Genomic DNA, 15,490 nt, shown 5'->3' on the forward strand with positions numbered 1-15,490 from the left:
GTCTCTGTCTCTCTCTCTGTCTCTCTCTCTCTCTCTCTCTCTCTCTCTCTCTCTCTCTCTCTCTCTCTCTCTCTCTCTCTCTCTCTCTCTCTCTCTCTCTCTCTCTCTCTCTCTCTCTCTCTCTCTTTCATACTATCGACAATTTGAGAATGCATGGTCCACTGCTGTTAGGGTAGTGCCAGAGAGGAAGACAAAGATGCAGAGAGAGAGGCAGAGAGAGATACAGAAAGAGAGACATAGAGAGAGACAGAAAGAGAGAGAAACAGAGGCTGAGAGAGATACAAAAAGAGAGAGAGACAGAGAGAGAGACAGAGAGAGACAGAGAGACAGAGATACAGAGATACACAGAGAGAGAGACAGAAATAGAGAGAGACAGAAATAGAGAGAAATCGACAGAGACAGAGCGGCAGAGAGAGATGCAGAGAGAGAGAGACGCAGAGAGAGGGAGAGATTACTTAATTTGGCACAGCGGCCTGCTACACAAATTGATGGATAGTGGTGTTGGGGGAAAAACATATGACATTATAAAATCCATGTACACAAACAACAAGTGTGTGGTTAAAATTGGCAAAAAACACATACATTTCTTTCCACAGGGCCAGTGGGTGAGACAGGGATGCAGGTTAAGCCCCACCCTCTTCAACATATATATCAACGAATTGGCGAGGGCACTAGAACAGTCTGCAGCACCCGGCCTCACCCTACTAGAATCTGAAGTCAAATGTCTACTGTTTGCTGATGGGCACTGATAGTAAATCTCAGTAAGACAAAAATAAAGTAGCCTAGTCAAATAATTAACCGTTACTCTCTCGCGAGAATTTCACTAACGGTCCGTATGTAGACAAACGTAGCTGCTGGTCATGTTGGTATCTGTACTGATGGTGCAAAAGCCATGACAGGGAGACATAGTGGAGTGGTAACGCACACACACACAGTTGCTCCCGATACCACTTGGGTACACTGGAGCATCCACCGAGAGGCTCTTGCTGCCAAGGGAATGCCTGACAGCTTGAAAGACATTATGAACACTACAGTGAAAATGGTTAACTTTGTGAAGGTAAGGCCCCTGAACTCTCGTGTATTTTCTGCCTTATGCAATGATATGGGCGGCGACCATGTAACACTTTTACAACATACAGAAGTGCGGCGGTTATCATGGGGCAAAGTGTTGACACATTTTTTTTTATTGAGAGACAAGTTTAAAGTTTTCTTTACTGACCATAAGTTTCACTTGTCTGACCGCTTGCATGATGACGAGTTTCTCACACGACTGGCCTATCTGGGTGATGTTTTTTCTCGCCTGAATGATCTGAATCTAGGATTACAGGGACTCTACGCAACTATATTCAATGTGCGGGACAAAACTGAGGTTATGATTAAGAAGTTGGAGCTCTTCTCTGTCTGCATTAACAAGGACAACACACAGGTCATTCCATCATTGTATGAATTTTTGTGTGCCAATTAACTCAAGCTTACGGACAATGTCAAATGTGATACAGCGAAGCACCTGAGTGAGTTGGGTGCGCAATTACACAGGTACTTTCCTGAAACGGACGACACAAACAACTGGATTCGTTATCTCTTTCATGCCCTGCCTCCAGTCCACTTACTGATATCTGAACAAGAGAGCCTCATCAAAATTGCAGCAAGCGGTTCTGTGAAAATTTAATCAGAAGCCACTATCAGATTTCTGGATTGGGCTGTGCTCAGAGTATCCTGCCTTGGCAAATCACACTGTTAAGACACTGATGCCCTTTGCAACCACGTACCGATGTGAGAGTGGATTCTCAGCCCTCACTAGCATGAAAACTAAATACAGGCACAGAGTTATTGCAGAGTTATGTGCATCCTTTCAAGCACACCCTTCTCATTAACCTGTGGTGAGTTATTCACAATTTTCGATGAACGAATAAGGATTTATATGTAAGATGGTTAAATAAAGAGCAAAATTATTGATTATTATTATATTATTATTTGTGCCCTGGTCCTATAAGAGCTCTTTGTGACTTCCCTTGAGTCGGGTTGTGACAAAAACTCACACTCATTCTTATGTTTAATAACCCTGGTGCTATAGCGGGTAAGCAGCTGGAGGTTAAATATTTGAAGGGGTACAGGACTATAAAAAGTTTGGGAACCATTGCCCTAGAGCACACAAAAAACTATACATTCCTCGGCCTAAACATCAGCACCACAGGTAACTTCCACAAAGCTGTGAACAATCTGAGAGACAAGGCAAGAAGGGCCTTCTATGCCATCAAATGGAACATCAAATTCGACATACCAATTAGGATCTGGCTAAAAATACTTGAATCAGTTATATAACCCATTGCCATTTATGGTTGTGAGGTCTGGGGTCCGCTCACCAACCAATAATTCACAAAATGGGACAAACACCAAATTGAGACTCTGCATTCAGTATTCTGCAAAAATATTCTCTGTGTACAAGGTAAAACACCAAATAACGCATGCAGAGCAGAATTAGGCCGATACCCGCTAATGATCAGAATCCAGAAACCACCTAAAAGGGAGCAATTCCCAAATCTTCCAGAACAAAGTCATCACCTACAGAGAGGTGAACCTGGAGAAGAGTCCCCTAAGCAAGCTGGTCCTGGTGCTTTGTTCACAAACACAAACAGACCCCACAGAGCCCCAGGACAGCAACACAATTAGACCCAACCAAATCATGAGAAAACAAAAAGATAATTACTTGACACATTGGAAAGAATTTCCCCAAAAAACTTGAAATGACGTCAGAAGCTGTGTTAGAGAGAGAGAGGAGGCTGGTAATGCTACTGTGTTAGAGAGAGAAAGAGAGGAGGCTGGTAATGCTACTGTGTTAGAGAGAGAGAGAGAGGAGGCTGGTAATGATACTGTGTTAGAGAGAGAGAGAGGAGGCTGGTAATGCTACTGGCGTTAGAGAGAGCGAGAGAGGAGGCTGGTAATGATACTGTGTTAGAGAGAGAGAGAGGAGGCTGGTAATGATACTGCGTTAGAGAGAGAGAGAGGAGGCTGGTAATGATACTGTGTTAGAGAGAGAGAGAGGAGGCTGGTAATGATACTGTGTTAGAGAGAGAGACAGGAGGCTGGTAATGATACTGTGTTAGAGAGAGAGAGAGGAGGCTGGTAATGATACTGTGTTAGAGAGAGAGAGGAGGCTGGTAATGATACTGTGTTAGAGAGAGAGAGAGGTATCTGCTTCTTCACTCTCTGATATCTCTTCTCTCTCATTAGAAACTCTGGAGTCTCAGTGCTGCAGACAAGCTCTGAGAAGATTCTAGTGGAAACCAATATATATCTTGTGTTATTAAGCTACTGCATATTAAACAACGGTTGTTGATTAGTATGGCTGCATGTTGCAGCAATAGGACCTAGGCCTAGTGTTTGTTGCGAGAGAGTAAAGGATTTTTATAGCAAACCCTGATCCCCCGCATGGAGAGAAAGGGAACTGCTCTTTTTCAGGGACTCACAAAGCTCATTTGAATTTCCTGATCCAGTAGGAAAATGTTCTGCGACAAAAGAGTGATCAAGTTAAGATTTTAATCTGCATCAAACAACAACAGAGAGGAGATGAGAGCTTCTTTCTGCAGCACTGCAGCCTGCCTGTGGCTGCAGGGTTTCTAACGAGAGAGAGGGAATATCAGAGCGTGAAGAAGCAGATACATCTCTCTCTCTAACACAGTATCATTACCAGCCTCCTCTCTCTCTCTCTCTAACATAGTATCATTACCAACCTCCTCTCTCTCTCTAACACAGTATCATTACCAGCCTCCTCTCTCTCTCTCTAACACAGTATCATTACCAGCCTCCTCTCTCTCTCTCTAACACAGTATCATTACCAGCCTCCTCTCTCTCTCTCTCTCTCTCTCTCTAACACAGTATCATTACCAGCCTCCTCTCTCTCTCTCTAACACAGTATCATTACCAGCCTCCTCTCTCTCTCTAACACAGTATCATAATCAGCCTCCTCTCTCTCTCTCTAACACAGTATCATTACCAGCCTCCTCTCTCTCTCTCTCTCTCTAACACAGTATCATTACCAGCCTCCTCGCTCTCTCTAACACAGTATCATTACCATCCTCCTCTCTCTCTCTAACACAGTATCATTACCAGCCTCCTCTCTCTCTCTCTAACACAGTATCATTACCAACCTCCTCTCTCTCTCTAACACAGTATCATAATCAGACTCCTCTCTCTCCTAACAGTATCATTACCAGCCTCCTCTCTCTCTCTCTAACACAGTATCATTACCAGCCTCCTCTCTCTCTCTCTCTCTCTCTCTCTCTCTCTCTCTCTCTCTCTAACACAGTAGCATAATCAGACTCCTCTCTCTCCTAACAGTATCATTACCAGCCAAAGAGGACGAGAAAGAATTGTATCCATCACACTTTCATTCATGAATTTACATTAAGGGAACGTGACTCCATAACTCAGAGCTACGAGTGTTTCTCTCCCACACAACCCTCCATCATCATAATAATAATAATAATAATAATGAGTTGATATTCAGCAACAACAAAAAAACGTTGACATTTTGATATGCTGCTGGTGGAAATCCAGGGTATTCAGAATCCTAATGACACCGTGAAAAACGCCTTCAGAGAAGAAAACATTATGCCAAGCACGGACTACTAACTCAAAGCATACAGAATGTACTCAAGCAATCTGTAAACAGGCTACGTTTTCAATAGATACCATTACAGTTCTATGGCCCCAAAGGCCCCAAGAACCCGCTGAGGTTACATTACATTGACTCATCACATACACTGCTGCTACTGTTTATCTATCCTGTTGCTTAGTCACTTTATTTCTAGATATATTTACATATCTACCTCAATTACCTCGTACCCCTGCACATCGACTAGGTACTACTGCTTTTATTATTATGTATTATTACTTTTCTATTATTTCTGTATTTTCTTTCTCTCTGCGTTGTTGGGAAGGGCCCCGTAAGTAAGCATTTCACTGTTCGTCTAAACCTGTTGTTTAACGAAGCATGTGAAAAATAACATTAGATTTGACATTACCTGTCTCTCTGCTGCGGTCTGCAAGAACAAATCTTCCCAGAGTGTGTGTGTGTGTGTCCGGTGTGTGTGTGTGTGTCCAGTGTGTGTGTCCTGTGTGTTTGAAAGCGCAAAGTTCCCAGTGGCTGTGTATACCGCGTTGTGTTTGTCTGGTGGAACTAACACTGCTAGAGTAACAGTGAGAGCGAGGGGGCATGTTTCACAGACACACCCACCTCCGCCTCGCCTCCTCCTCCTCAAACCTGTCCCCCTCCCTCCCTGACCCTCCTCCCTCCCTACCTCCCTCCCTCCTACTCTCACAGTGGGATTAAAACAACCCTTTGTCTCTCTACAATAGGGGTTAAACATTTCCTGGTATCAAATGAATGCTGCTAGAATAAACTGAGTGGCAGGGTTTTTTCAGCCAGTTCCTTTATCCTTTCAATTCTGGCAAAATATTTTTGGGATGGTACATCACACATGCCTGTCAGATAATTGGAAGACAAGAAGACAATATTCATGAATTTACCATGCAAAGCAAATGCCTCCCGAGTGGTGCAGCTGTTTAAGGCACTGCATCGCAGTGCTTGAGGCGTCACTACAGAACCAGGTTCGATCCCAGGCTGTGTCACAACCGGCCGTGACCGGGAGTCCCATGGGTCGGCGCACAATTGGCCCAGCGTTGTCTGCGTTAGGGGAGGGTTTGGCCGGGGGGGTTTACTTGGCTCATCGCATTCTAGCGACTCCTTGTGGTGGGCTGGACGCCTGCAAGCTTACTTCGGTTGTCAGTTGAACGGTGTTTCCTCCGACACACTGGTGTGGCTGGCTTCCTGGTTAAGCGGGCGGGTATTAAGAAGAGCGGTTTGGCGGGTCATGTTACGGAGGACGCATGACTCGACCTTCACCTCTCCTGAGCCCGTTGGGGAGTTGCAGCAATGAGACAAGATCATAATTGGATATCACGAAATTGGGGAGAAAAAAAAGTGGTTAAAAAATCAAATAAATGTTGGATGCACTGACAGTCAGTCAGTGCATATTTCTGTCACCAACCAACAGGAAACAGCTTCCTCAAATCCCCTCCTGTTGTTCTAGCTAACTGTAAAAGTACTTGCTATAGCTATACAGTACTTCAACAAGATAAAAGAAAATAGCCAGAGGCAAAAACAAACAACTTCCTTCCGTTCTAATCCAATCATCCAACCTGAAGACAGCCTACAGAGGAAGTAAAGTGGTCACCTACACTCAACAGATGGCCCATCCTATGACATCTAATCTACTTGATTTAGCCAACAGGAAGTTTATTGCCCACTCCTCTCACAGTGGTATTATTGCAGCCATTTATAAGAATAGGTTTGAAAAAGCCTTTTGAAGTTCGTTAGCTATGGTTGCAGCAGGCAACAATGGCAGGGAGCTCTCCCTTTGAAAGAGTCACTATTCTGTGTCCTCCCCAACCCAGAATAATACTCCTCCCTTCACAAAAGCAGTGAAAATGCAACATAATCTGTCTCAAAGCTCACTGTCCGAGGGGTCTGAACTGAACTGAACAAATGGCGCCTACAACTTAGTTTTTCACCATCACTCTCACAACTCAACATCTCTCTCTCAAGTGATTACTCTCTCTGTGTGTTTCTCTCTCTCAAGTGATTACTCTCTATGTGTGTTTCTCTCTCTCAAGTGATTACTCTCTATGTGTGTTTCTCTCTCTCAAGTGATTACTCTCTATGTGTGTTTCTCTCTCTCAAGTGATTACTCTCTATGTGTGTTTCTCTCTCTCAAGTGATTACTCTCTGTGTGTGTTTCTCTCTCTCAAGTGATTACTCTCTGTGTGTGTTTCTCTCTCTCAAGTGATTACTCTCTATGTGTGTTTCTCTCTCAAGTGATTACTCTCTATGTGTGTTTCTCTCTCAAGTGATTACTCTCTATGTGTGTTTCTCTCTCTCAAGTGATTACTCTCTATGTGTGTTTCTCTCTCTCAAGTGATTACTCTCTATGTGTGTTTCTCTCTCTCAAGTGATTACTCTCTATGTGTGTTTCTCTCTCTCAAGTGATTACTCTCTATGTGTGTTTCTCTCTCTCAAGTGATTACTCTCTATGTGTGTTTCTCTCTCTCAAGTGATTACTCTCTCTCTGTCTCTCTCTCTCTCTCTGTCTCTATATGTGTGTCTCTCTCTCTCTCTCTGTTCCTTTCTCTCTCCATTGTTGTTCCTAGCTTCTATGTTGGGTTAGGAGACAGCTATATTGGCTGGATAGTGGAAAGTGGATAGCCATAGGAATCCACTTCTCTATGGAAGGAGCATTGCCAATGGCTTCATTACCTGATCACTGTTGCATGTCATTGCTAGCAGCATATCAGTTCTACCATATTCCCATATAACCATTAGCCTTCCGGTTTTCCCTGCTTCACTGCACTGGAATGTATCTGTACCCCATTATAAACTGGGTGGTTCGAGCCCTGAATGCTGATTGGCTGACAGCCATGGTATATCAGATCGTATACCACGGGTATGACAAAACATTTATTTTTACTGCTCTAATTACGTTGGTAACCAGTTTATAATAGCAATAAGGCACCTCGAAGGTTTGTGGTGTATTGCCAACATAACAAGGCTAAGGGCTGTATCCAGGCACTCTGAGTTGCGTAATGCATAAGAACAGCCCTTAGCCGTGGTATATCGGCCATATACCACACACCCTCGAGCCTTATTGCTTAATTCTATCGTTTGATAATCGTACCCTGATGCTGCGGTAGGATTGCATACAGGTTTTCACTGCTTCCCTGGTCATCAAGAAGAGATACAAAAGCAATGCAATGCACTGCACTGGAATGTAGAGCTATATACAGTATACCACTATGATTTATACCATATCTATAGCTTATTTTATTATCTATACCATATGATCTCTTCCATATTTTACGTCACATTTCAAATAGATTCATACTGCACTAGGATTGCCTGTAGGTTTCCATCGCTTCACTGATTATCAGGAGATCTGAAACCAATGCTTTGTATTGAAATGTAACAGCTTTATAACACACCATACATTTCCCTGTATATATTTTCCCAGAATCTCGCCTTCTCTGCATGGCATCCCATTAGCGTAGAATATTTTATAAATAAAAGCATTATTCATTCATTCCTGTGTCCAGAGTCTCCTGACAACTTTCAGAAAGATGATTGATAGTTATGAGGTTTGGATTGTGCTATGAAATGAATGAAAAGGCCATACTTCATTGAGTATATGCCTGGTGATTGAGCAGGTCTAATAGGCATTACGTCTGCACACTGACTCTGTTGAGCACAGACTCTGGGAGGACCCTGAAGGCCCATTGGCTCCCTGAGACTCACACTGTGTTGCTGTGGGCACCCTCCCTGGGCTTTGTCACAGAAGCAATGGAAGGACAATATTTCAATGGCAACTGGTGCATATTTCAATGGCAACTTTTAACAGAACGAAGTTCAGGCATGCGATCGGGCGAGCTAAAGTCGTTTTAACAGGAATGATATGTGTGGGGTGTATGTGGTGGGGTGTATGTGTGGGGTGGGTGGGGGGGGTGTGTGTGGGGGGGGTGTTCGCGCGCGTGCATGCCTGCGTTGGATAGAGGAGAGGTTTCCTATGGGGTTCTCTCTATTCAGAGTAGAGAATACGAGGCTTGGTTCTCTCAAGGGGATTGGAGCAGGATGGGGGGGGCACTTGTTGAAATGCTTCAGTGTTGTCAATCGAAGACAGAAACAACACGTGATTTAGGGATTCTTAACTCTCTTTTTAGATGGATTGTTGCTTCTTAAAACAGATTTTCTATGGTTGTTGCGGTGTTTATTTACGTTGTACAAACAAACAGCGTAGTAAAATAACCACATAATGTAATCGTTTTAGATACTTTTCCTCATAGAGCACCTGTGTTGTTGGTTAGATGTTTGCCATTTATATTGTATTAAGTAGTATTAAATTAACACCACATTAACGTGATAAAACGTGCATTACTGTGTATCCCAGGGTGTAATCATACCCTTTGTTGTCTTATAAAGCTAACCCTTGTTAACTTTATTTAAACTCTCCACGTTCAATGATTATGGTGATGTCTAATTTCAACGATTTATGAATCTACTGTCAACAATAATCCCTCCAATGACAATAATTACCTTAATTTGCGAAGGTTATCTGGTGAACAGTAATTGTCTGTACGTTGGCAGGAATGTCAGCTTTAGAATTACACACAGTTACACATAATTGATGACTTAGGGCTGTGGTTCAGCATAGGAACAATGGGCTAGACAATGAGGTGGAGTTCTTAAGGGAATTTACATGAATTACAGAAAGAGGCCTGTCGAGATGGCATCGACTGCTCTAAGGGCTGTTTAAATCTGAACAAGTCTTCTGTCCCTGCCTCCACACACACAAACACATGCAAAGGTGTGTGCAATAGCATGCACGCAGGCATACACACACAGAGAGATGCTGGCGAGCGCAAACACACATACACAGCGGTAGAATAGGTCTGATTGGTTTCCATGGTACTATGAGGTTCACTGTCAGAGATGGAGTGTTAACATGTCGCGGACAAGAGGGAGAGAGAGATGGAGAGCACAGACTCTAGGAGGTGGAGAGAGACAGAGGGGGAATAGAGAGAGAGATAAAGAAAGAGAGGGGGGAGAGAGAGAGAGGGAGAGAGAGAGGGTGCAGGCAGTAAAACATGAAGAACACGCAGTTCCTTTTGAATAGAAAAGGTTTACCCCCCACAGCCAGCAGACTAACCACTGAGGTTAAGGGCCTGCATCGTATTTCTCTCTTTTACTCAAATAGACTGGTTAACAAGAACTCCGACAAGGACTGGAAGGACTGGAGTCCTTCTAACCAGAAGGCAAATTTGCAAACAAGTTACTGTGTTTGTTAAGTTTTTATGTAGCGTTTAGATGAAGGCAAATTTGCTTTACTGTGAATGTATCTGTACTCTGGCAACCATCTCAATTAGATGATGTGATATTATTAGTAGCTCATACTAACGTAGATCTGTAGCACGAGAGCTATCACTGCCAACTCAATCAGAATAGAGATCCCTGTCTTGGTTAACTAACAGAACAACATTATTGTCTTTCCAAAGTGCCAGCCCTTTATAAGCTTCTCAGTAGGACCTCCACCACAGGGACTGGGTCACTTGCCAACATTATGGGCAGCCAGTATGCGGCAATATGGCTGACATTCATATGGTAATGGTTGAGATGAGAATGACCCTGGAAGCTACACTATCAACATTTTTTGTCAGATTGAATGAGACCATTATACAACTGTAGGAGAAACAATCAAAGACTAGCCTGCCTGGGGTGACAATGACCACAGGAGCTGGCAAACAGATCTGAGACCAGGCTACTTAAATAATGGTTCCCATAGAAGTAAACAACGCACAGAAAATGTGGATATTCTAGTTGATATTTTGTCTTGTACAGTACAATATCTTTGTCCTCAGATCTTGAGAGACCACAGCTGAAGAGACACAGGGGATATAAAAGTGTTCCAAGTGATTTCTGCAGTACCATGAAGACCAGAGGAGAGAGGGAACACACACACACTTCTGCCGTAGCACACAGTGCAGAGGGGAAAGAGCCTGCTGTGCTGTGTGAGGCCCCTGTCCTACATGCTGCCATAAGAAGATCAGCCCTGGTCTAGTGAGCACAGCGTGTGTGTGTGTGTGTGTGTGTGTGTGTGTGTGTGTGTGTGTGTGTGTGTGTGTGTGTGTGTGTGTGTGTGTGTGTGTGTGTGTGTGTGTGTGTGTGTGTGTGTGTGTGTGTGTGTGTGTGTGTGTGTGTGTGGTGTGTGTGTGTACAGTAGGTCTACAGAGTAGCTTTCCACAAGAGTCCAATGTTCCTTTACTGGGAAGTGTGTGATAGAACTGGGAAGTGTGTGATAGATGCTACCTAGCGAGCATCACCCAGCCTGTTGATTAACCATCATCAGAGACAAACACTGGTCTACAACCGTATATACTAGAGAGGATACTGACACGCCCCCCCCCCCCCCCCCCCCCCCCACACACCACACACACACACACACACACACACACACACAGGAGCCTCAATAGAAGCCCTTTAGCACTCACACACTGCACATCTCTTCATACACATTAGAGTGGCTGGCTAATTGACTTGGCTGTACAAACTGGGAGGCTGTATAAACTGGGAGGCTGTGTAAACTGGGAGGCTGTGTAAACTGGGAGGCTGTACAAACTGGGAGGCTGTATAAACTGGGAGGCTGTATAAACTGGGAGGCTGTGTAAACTGGGAGGCTGTATAAACTGGGAGGCTGTGTAAACTGGGAGGCTGTGTAAACTGGGAGGCTTTGTAAACTGGGAGGCTGTGTAAACTGGGAGGCTGTATAAACTGGGAAGCTGTGTAAACTGGGAGGCTGTGTAAACTGGGAGGCTGTATAAACTGGGAGGCTGTATAAACTGGGAGGCTGTGTAAACTGGGAGGCTGTGTAAACTGGGAGGCTGTATAAACTGGGAGGCTGTGTAAACTGGGAGGCTGTATAAACTGGGAGACTGTATAAACTGGGAGGCTGTGTAAACTGGGAGGCTGTGTAAACTGGGAGGCTGTATAAACTGGGACGCTGTATAAACTGGGAGGCTGTATAAACTGGGAGGCTGTATAAAGTGGGAGGCTGTATAAACTGGGAGGCTGTATAAACTGCAACAGGAGCTGCACCAGCTGAAGGTGACCAAGGTTGCATGGTGGAGCTTTATCATGAAGCACGAGGCCATGTTGAAGAGTGTGTTGTTACAGCGGGAAGGAAATTACTTCTCCTCTCCTCCTCTTCATCTTCTCAGTAACACTGAGATGCCAGCTCTGACACCACCTGTCTCCTCTCCATACCACCCCCCGAAATGTTAAAGAACCCATACACACACACACACTCACGCACGCGCGTGCACGCACACACGCACACGCACACGCACACACACACACACACGCCCCCCCACCCACACACACACACACACACACACACACACACAAAAGCACACGTATACTCAAAATCATTGTGTGTGTATGCAAGGTGATGCACTAAAACTCCTGTAGAAATGGCATGCATTCAGTGAAAGGACATTACCTATGTAACCTTGGGAACTAAGTACGACTATTCAGGCTGCGTACCTGGAATCCTAATGGAGTTTTGATCTACTTGGAAACTGAACCTTTCTGACCCCCAAACTGGTAAAAGATACTAATCAGCACAGCAGCCAGTGAACCTTTAAAGAGTCAGAGAATAACTGATCATCTTGGTCCTTGAAAAGGGCTTTTTAAAACCTTGTTTATTCTAATTAAAAGTACTCTACCACACACACACCGTACAGAATGCACACGCTTCAGATGCTAAAAGAAAGCAGATGGTCAACAACTGCCAAGAGAAAAATTATAAGAAGGAGTCTAACCATCAGTATTGCAGCAAATGCACAATATCTACCGTGTGCCTTCGGAAAGTATTGAGACCCCTTGACTTTTTCCACATTTTGTTAGTAAGTTACAGCCGTATTCTAAAATGTATTAAATTGTATTTTCCCCCATAAATATTCACACAATACCCCATAACGACAAAGCAAAAACAGGTTTTTATAAATGTTTGCACCTTTATTACAAAGAAAAAACTGAAATATCACATTTACATAAGTATTCAGACCCTTTACTCAGTACTTTGCTGAAGCACCTTTGGCAGCGATTACGGCATTGAGTCTTCTTGGGTATCACGCTACAAGCTTGGCACACCTGTATTTGAGGAGTTTCTCCCATTCTTCTCCGCAGATCTTCTCAAGCTCTGTCAGGTTGGATGGGGAGCGTTGCTGCACAGCTATTTTCAGGTCTCTGCAGAGATGTTGGATCTGGTTCAAGTCTGGGCTCTTGCTGGGCCACTCAAAGACATTCAGAGACCGAAGCCACTCCTGCGTTGTCTTGGCTGGGTGCTTAGGGTCGTTGTCCTGTTGAAAGGTGAACCTTCGCCCCAGTCTGAGGTCCTGAGTGCTCTGGAGCAGGTTTTCATCAAGGATCTCTCTGAACTTTGCTCCGTTCCGACCCTGACTAGTATCCCCGTCCCTGCCTCTGAAAAACATCCCCACAACATGATGCTGCCACCACCATGCTTCACCTTTAAAATCAAATCAAATCAAATGTTATTAGTCACATGCGCCAACAGGTAGACCTTACAGTGAAATGCTTACTTACGAGCCCCTAACCAACAATGCAGTTTCAAAAAAATACAGATAAGAATAAGAGATAAAAGTAACAAGTAATTAAAGAGCAGCAGCGAAATAACAATAGCAACACAATATAAAGGGGGGTACCGATACAGAATCAGTGTGCGGGGTCACCGGTTATTTGAGGTAGTATGTACATGTAGGTAGAGTTATTAAAGTGACTATGCATAGATGACAACAGAGAGTAGCAGTGGTGTAAAGAGGGGGTGAGAGGGGCACTGCAAATTAGTCTGGGTAGCCATTTGACTAGATGTTCAGGAGTCTTATGGCTTGGGGGTAGAAGCTGTTTAGAAGCCTCTTGGACCTAGACTTGGCGCTCCGGTACCGCTTGCAGTGCGGTAGAAAAGAGAACAGGCTGTGACTAGGGTGGCTGGAGTCAGTGACAATTTTTAGGGCCTTCCTCTGACACCTCCTGGTATAGAGGTCCTGATGTACTGGGCCGTTTGCACAACCCTCTGTAGTGCCTTGCGGTCGGAGGCCGAGCAGTTGCCATACTAGGCAGTGATGCAACCAGTCAGGATGCTCTCGATCGTGCAGCTGTAGAACCTTCTGAGGATCTGAGGACCCATGCAAACTCTTTTCAGTCTCCTGAGGGGGAATAGGTTTTGTCGTGCCCTCTTCACGACTGTCTTGGTGTGCTTGGACCATGTTAGTTTGTTGGTGATGTGGACGCCAAGGAACTTGAAGCTCTCAACCTGCTCCACTGCAGCCCCGTCGATGAGAATGGGGGCGTGCTTGGTCCTCTTTTTCCTGTAGTCCACAATTATCTCCTTTGTTTTGATCACGTTGAATGAGAGGTTGTTGTCCTAGCACCACATGGCCAGGTCACTGACCTCCTCCCTATAGGCTGTCTCATCGTTGTCAGTGATCAGGCCTACAACTGTTGTGTCATCGGCAAATTTAATGATGGTATTGGAGTCATGCCTGGCCGTGCAGTCATAAGTAAAAAGGGAGTACAGGTGGTGACTGAGCACGCACCCCTGAGGGGCCCCTGTGTTGAGGATCAGTGAGGCGGATGTGTTGTTACCTACCCTTACCACCTGGGGGGCGGCCCGTCAGGAAGTCCAGGATCCAGTTGCAGGGGGAGGTGTTTAGTCCCAGGGACCTTAGCGTATTGATGAGCTTTGAGGGCAATATGGTGTTGAACGCTGAGCTGTAGTCAATGAATAGCATTCTCACATAGGTGTTCCTTTTGTCCAGGTGGGAAAGGGCAGTGTGGTGTGCAATGGAGATTGTGGATCTGTTGGAGCGGTATGGAAATTGGAGTGGGTCTAGGGTTTCTGGGATGATGGTGTTGATGTGAGCCATGACCAGCCTTTCAAGGCACTTCATGGCTACAGATGTGAGTGCTACGGGTCGGAAGTCGTTTAGGCAGGTTACCTTAGTGTTCTTGGGCACAGTGACTATGGTGCTCTGCTTAAAACATGTTGGTATTACAGACTCGGACAGGGAGAGATTGAAAATGTCAGTAAAGACACTTGCCAGTTGGTCAGCGCATTTTCGCAGTACACGCCCTGGTAATCCGTCTGGCCCTGCGGCCTTGTGAACGTTGACCTGTTTAAAGGTCTTACTCACATCGGCTGCGGAGAGCGTGATCACACAGTCTTCCGGAACAGCTGGTGCTTTCATGCATGTTTCAGTGTTATTTGCCTCGAAGCAAGCATAGAAGTAGTTTAGCTCATCTGGCAGGCTCGTGTCACTGGGCAGCTCTCGGCTGTGCTTCCCTTTCCCTGTGCTTCCCTTTTGTAGTTTGGCACTGGATGGTGCCAGGTTTCCTCCAGACGTGATGCTTAGCATTCAAGCCAAAGAGTTAAATCTTGGTTTCATCAGACCAGAGAATCTTGTTTCTCATGGTCTGAGAGTCTTAAGATGCCTTTAGGTAAACTCCAAGTGGGCTGTCATGTGCATTTTACTGAGGAGTGGCTTCCGTCTGGCCAATCTACCATAAAGGCCTGATTGGTGGAGTGCTGCAGAGATGGTTGTCCTTCTGGTAGTTTCTCCCATCTCCACAGATGAACTCTAGACCATCAGGTTCTTGATCACCTCCCTGATCAAGGCCCTTCTCCCCTGATTTCTCAGTTTAGCCAGGTGGCCAGCTCTAAGAAGAGTTTTGGTGGTGCCAAACTTCTTCCATTGAAGAATGATGGAGGCCACTGTGTTCTTGGGGACCTTCAATGCTGCAAAAATGTTTTGGTAACTTCCCCACATCTGTGCCTCGACACAATCCTGTCTCGGAGCTCTACGGACAATT

The 15,490-nt window shown here is 44.9% G+C and overlaps 1 protein-coding gene across 17 annotated transcripts in view; it reads right to left on the reverse strand.

Moving 5' to 3' along the window:
• LOC106561640 (neuronal cell adhesion molecule) overlaps positions 1–15,490 on the reverse strand; it is a 155,877-nt gene that overhangs the window by 93,249 nt on the left and 47,138 nt on the right. The window contains exon 1 of one of the 17 annotated variants that reach the window (XM_014125770.3): positions 5,025–5,179. The exons of the other annotated variants lie outside the window; for them this stretch is intronic. The gene's annotated coding sequence lies outside the window, so the exon portion shown is untranslated. Of the gene's footprint in view, positions 1–5,024; positions 5,180–15,490 lie in introns of those variants that run through there. 17 annotated transcript variants of the gene reach the window in all.

Source organism: Salmo salar, chromosome 10 (assembly GCF_965601325.2).
Source record: "Salmo salar chromosome 10, fSalSal1, whole genome shotgun sequence".
NCBI classification, from domain to species: domain Eukaryota; kingdom Metazoa; phylum Chordata; class Actinopteri; order Salmoniformes; family Salmonidae; genus Salmo; species Salmo salar.